We start from the raw sequence: 5,958 nt of genomic DNA, 5'->3' as shown, positions 1-5,958 counted from the left end.
GTAAGTGTGACCATAGGCTGTGTGGAACCTCTCTTGTTCGCGTAGTTTTGACTTGTTTGACTTTATTTCCTGGTTTCTATACTTTATACTTTTTGTAGCTAACCTTTGTCGTTTTATAGTTTTTTTTCTTTCTTAATTTGAATAGTTTCTAGATTTTACGAACCACAAACAAATTTTCACTGCCACCACCACCGCACTAAGGAAAACTACTAGATTTGGCTGAAGCACCCCCTTCACGTCCCAATCTGAAAGCACATTATTTCCATTCTTTCGATTCACCACACGCCTAAAAATCACACCCATCACACATTTCTTCGTTTACATAGAGTACTGAGGCGCCCTTTCTATTGTGATCTATATATTTTTAGTTGTTTCTCGAATGAAATGAATAAGTGTTTTATACTCGTCCATATCTATTTTTTTCGAAACTACTATTATACAATATATAACATGTACTAGGTACAAACACTTAAATCAATTGTTATACAACGCCTCTACAACATTTGTAGAGCGTGGAGAAAGCTATAGCATGTTTTAAACATTTTCGACCATCACTTTATTCTGAAGTACATTTTAAAATCGTCGTTCGTCTTATAGCCTGTTGTTGTGTTTCCTAATTTCGAGAGAAACGACTTTAAAGTTTACAACTTTGTAAACTTTGAGTTTGAAATCAAATTTTTTCGAATTTTTCCATAAATCATAATCTATAGCTCGCAAGTAACATTTTGAAAGCCAATAACTCTTGTCGAGGTTTTGACAACCATCATAAACCTGATACCTCTTCTAGGCTATTGGACTAAAAAATGTTACTAGGGATATTCATTAAAGCATCACTCTGTACTGATTGCAAAAAATGTGAAAAAACAAGTTTAAAACGAAAGGCTGCTAAGTAAATGGTCGAATTTGCTCCACTCTGACAGAAGGATTTTTGAAAAATCTGCAACCAACTGCATTACGCGCTCAAGTTCTTACATATTTGAAGAAAAATAATGCACAGCAAGGATGACAGGATTGTTGTATATGTGAACTGAAAGTTTGAAATTTTGTTTTTTTTTTTTGTTGTTACACTGAATATAGCATTTTCATTTTTTATGTTCAGTCAGAGTGGAACAAGTATAAGTAAGTAAGTAATAAACAAGCATATGTTGATATAAATAGTATTATGAAAAATAGGTCATTTCTACTCTTTTTTTTTCTCAGAGACACGTGGTTATAAACCGTGAAATAGCCTAATTGTCCAAGACAAACTGAACTTTAAAATGTAGCATGGATTGCACTGGTATTTGTTTCGTTTCTCACAAGGCAAGGTTACGATGGTGTCCCCCGGGGATTTCAACCGGACTATTTTTGTTGCATTCTACATGTGGAAATATGATTAAATTCAAAGCTTTTCGGGTGATGGGCCAGTGGTGCAGTCAGCAGGAGCCGTCAAAGGGGAAACTTTGACCGAATATAATTTTTTTGAAAAAGCTCAAACGTCATCAATATGCAAATTTCAAAATATATTGTAGAAACAGGCAGAATATGGATGAATACCTACATGATTTCGTAACAAACTCAATTTATCATAGGCGACATTACGGCAAGCTATCCGACATCCAAGATGTTGGGTTTGCTCAGCCACTTGTCGTCCGAATACTACCCCACAGTAAAAAAGCGATCTCTGACCCCCATTGTGCGTTGAACCCCATTTTGATAGCAAGAAGTTTGTAAACAGTAAACTTTTCTGGACCAACACTTGAAAAGCGCGTAATATTTTCCACAACAAAAGAGAAAATTTTCGAAAATACTAGGAGAATTATGAAAAAATGTAATTCTCTTAGCTGAAATATGTTACAGTAAATAAAAACGTGTTCAAATTAGGCCGCAATTGGGGATGCAAAGAACTTTTTTGATAAAGAAAAAATATCACTCGTAAACTACGCCTAAATCAAATGTTTGACCTGAAACAGATGATGACTTCAAAAACATGGCCGAATCGCAGCCGGTTGGGTTCGCGGCATCGCTCGAAAACTCCTCATCGAGAATGGTCCATATCTCATCCATAGAGAATCACTGGTCTTTTGAGCGTTTCGTATATGATACATTTAGTTCAAAGTGAATTATATTTACCGTAGTTTCTTTTGGAATCTTTACTAAGCACACTTCCATCGATGATCCGTCTCCGTATTTCACGTTGTTGTCTACCGTTGGAATGAAACCGAGATAGATGATTTCATCATGACCCCGAAAGTATCCCCGTCTATCGTAACACTGCTACCAAGGCTTGTTATGTCTCGTTCAGTTCCACCCACCAGCATGTAGTTTATTTTTGACACATTCACCACCAATCCAACCTTTGCTGCTTCGCGTTTCACGCAGGTTTGCAGCTCTGGGACCGTTCCAAATGTTCCGGTGATAATGTCCATATCGTCCTCAAAGCACACAAATTGGTCGGATTTTGTGAAAATAGTACCCCACCACCGCAGTCCCCAACGAGATCCGAATGAAATGTTCACCGAAAACCCTTACACAGTTTTGCACATCGTGTCCATCGTAGCTTTATCCGTTTTCGTCCATGATTTTTTGCAGATCTGTGCGGTGGACACTGTCGGATGCTCCCTTGAAGTCTATGAACAGGTGATGCGTTGTGACCTGGTATTCACGGCATTTCTGGAGGATTTGTCGTACTTCACATTGTAAATCGGCTGTCGATGAAGCCGGCTTGATAACGTCCCACCAATTCATTCGTTTTAAAAGTCAAAAGATGGAAGATGATTTGTGATAGCACTTTGTAGGCAACATACAAAATTATCGCTCTGAAGTTCTCACATTCAAAATTAGCGCCTTTCTTGTGAATGGGGCAGAATTCTCCTCCTTCCACTCCTCCGGTAGCCGTTCGGTTTCCCAGATCCCTGACTACCAACCGGTGAAGACAGGTGATCAAACTTTTCAAGACCACTTGATCAGCTGCTATTTGTTAGTTTTGAGCTGGTGAATAAATACTAACTTTCCTCAGCGTAGGAGTTGACTCATTCCGTCCTCTGCTGCATTGGCGTAGTCGTTCCCTCCGTTGTCGTGGTCTCCCGTGCCTACGTTCGCCATGCAATTCAGGTGGCTCATCAAAGTGCTGCTTCCACCTTTCGATTACCTCACGTCCGTGCGTCAAGAGGCCCCCGTACTTATCCTTACATATTTCGGCTCGCGACACGAAGCCGTTGCGGGATTCGTTGAACTTCTGATAGAACTGTTTCATGAGAACGGCACAGCAGTTCCGTTTCTTCGCACTCTGCTTCTTCCAGGTGGCGCTTGTTTTCCGAAAGAGGGGGAGGGGATCTGCTGTTTTTGTTTATAACGTTCCACGTACTGCTGGGTTCCTTGCTGCAACATTACCGCCCGTGTTGCGTTCTTCTCTTCCAAAATCGCTCTGCACTTCCTCGTAGGAATCATCCGTTCCATCGACTCCTTTTCCGATGGTGTACTCGACTGCGTCGTTGATGGCTGTTTTACTGTACTGTACTGTACTGCAGTCCTCAAGAGGAGAAACAACAAGTTCGCCCTCATCTGGCAACGCTCCTCGAGATTCTGTGCGTATGCTGAGGCGACATTCGGTTGCTTTAGTCACTCGAGGTTGTACCGTGGTGGTCACCGATATCGTGCATTTTTGATGACGGAAAGTTTTGGGCGTCAAACTGTCATCACCACCACCCGAGTAGAGGAAAAGATCTAAAAATAAAATCAAAAATTTACTCCTGGAACATCATTATCAAATCATATTTAGATTTTGTAAGATCTAACCAATAGCAGCGAGCTATTCGTATGATCTTGAAATATGAAATTTTGATATTGTTCAGATGTTCCAGGAACATTTTTCAGATATTATTTTCAGATCTTTTATCTCTTATATCAATCAAACCAATATCATCTTTTGATCGTCAGTTTTTTACCTCTACCCGGGCGGTGGTTAGATTCGATGTTACCGCCAGGATAGGTCTTGACGTCGACAATGTCCGTGAAGTGTCGTTTATCAATCATACCATGGTTGATTTGCGATTCCGTCTACACTCTACAGTATTGATTTCCAAGTTTAAGGATAAGAGTGTTGGAAAAGGTGTTACGTGTGACTATGTTTTTGAAGGCGGCGAAATCGAAGAGTCTTAGGCCGTTTTCGTTCATCAACTGATGTATTCCTCCCCCTGGCTTACCTGAGCGTTTAGATCTCCTATGATGACCTTGACGTCGTGACTTGGGCAGCGGTCGTACTTGCGTTCAAGCTGCGCGTAGAACGCATCATTAGTGCTTCCGGAGTATGTTGATTATGCTGAAGTTGAAGAATTAGTCCTTGATCCTCAACCTGCACATTCTTTCGTTGAGCGGCCACCAACCATACACGCGTCTTTGCATATACCGTCCAACCCGATGAAAGCTATTCCCAGCTCGCAGCATGGATCCTGTCCAACACATCTCCTGAAGCGCAACAATGCCGAAACCGCGGTCCTTCAGTAGATCGGCAAGTATGTCGGGGTACAAATCCCTTGCGGGGAACACCCAAGAGAACCAGTAATCGTATAAGATGTTGAATAAAATGATAAAGTGGAGGCCATATGCGTGCATGCCTCCAATTAGGCGCATGTAAAATGTACGGTTATCGCCTCCACTTTAGCATCTTATGTAACATCTTATACGATCGCTGGTTGACTGGGACACCCACTGCGAGCGGGTGCTCCCAATGAAGCTGAGAGATCGGCAGTTCCACGTACCCATCGAGTTTCCAATCGCAAGTCCTTTTTGTTCGCTGGGGTCGTTGCCGTTGGTCTCGGTTCGTATTGTTCTGTGGCAGATTTTCCGTTGCAATCTGTTGCAATGCATTTCTTACGACTGACTCTCAGGACCGGACACCAACCCCCTACTTTCCGGACACGTTTATTTATTTATTTAGGAATTTGTACAGGAAGTTGCTTCTGGGATACCTTAGGAAATCTTATGGGATATTTTCCTGTATGGATTCTTTTGGAATACCTCCAGAACTACTTTTAGGTTTACCCTAGGGGTTCCTCCTAAAATACGTCTAGAATTCTTCTTGGAAATCTTGTACGATACCGTTAGATTATCTCTTGGAATTCCATGAGATGTTTTTGTTTGAATAATGAATACCGCTGATTGATTTCAGTCCGACTGAAAAGCCAAGAAATATTCCAAAGAACAATGGCTTCCTGGAAGAGTTAGTGACCTTGGATATTCTCCACGAGTTCTTTTGGGTATCAACCAGATGTCTCTACTTAAATTCTTCTTGGAAATTCTTAAATTCTTCCTGGAGTTTCTACGGAAATTCTTTCAGACATTTCATAAGGAACTGGAATTGCTTAAGGAATCAATGCTTTAAGTTTGTGTCTTCCAGTCTCTTATGCTCAAAAACGAGTTCTATGCAATTATTCTACACTTCCACACACGTTCATTGCGTCTTTTTCACAGAAATGAACGATGTTTCGTTTTCTTTTTAAAAGCCTGCAGCATAGGCACTTTTGTCACTTCATGCTACGAAAATTCGTCACTCTGATTGTAGCCGTGGGCTGGTAGATATCTAATTCTAATCGATCCGACCTGCAGAAATGAGATGCAGTCTATTTAGCGCATAACGACTGTGACGAATTCTTAAGTTCCTGTAGGGAGTTGCTGGTGTTAATTCTGGAAACCTTCCAGGAGTTCTTTCTGCCAATCTTCTAGAAGCTTCTTCTGAAAATTCTCTATGAATTACTTGTGGGAATTTTTCTAAAGTTTTTTTTAGAAATCTTTCTGTTGTGTTTAAATAGAATCATAGAATGGTAGATGCCTATCCGTCAGAGACATCTGCTGTTCAACACCAGGCTCATTTCTAGCTGTGGTGGGCACGCTTGGCGTTAACCGTTAACGTATTTCAGACGAACATTTGCCTAAGTTCACTATCAATGTTGTCCAATTTGTAAGTGGAGTGTACCTTTC

This window comes from Aedes albopictus, chromosome 2, assembly GCF_035046485.1.
Source record: "Aedes albopictus strain Foshan chromosome 2, AalbF5, whole genome shotgun sequence".
Lineage (NCBI taxonomy): Eukaryota > Metazoa > Arthropoda > Insecta > Diptera > Culicidae > Aedes > Aedes albopictus.
The sequence above is the reverse complement of the archived record's forward strand: the minus strand, read 5'-3'. Positions refer to the sequence as shown.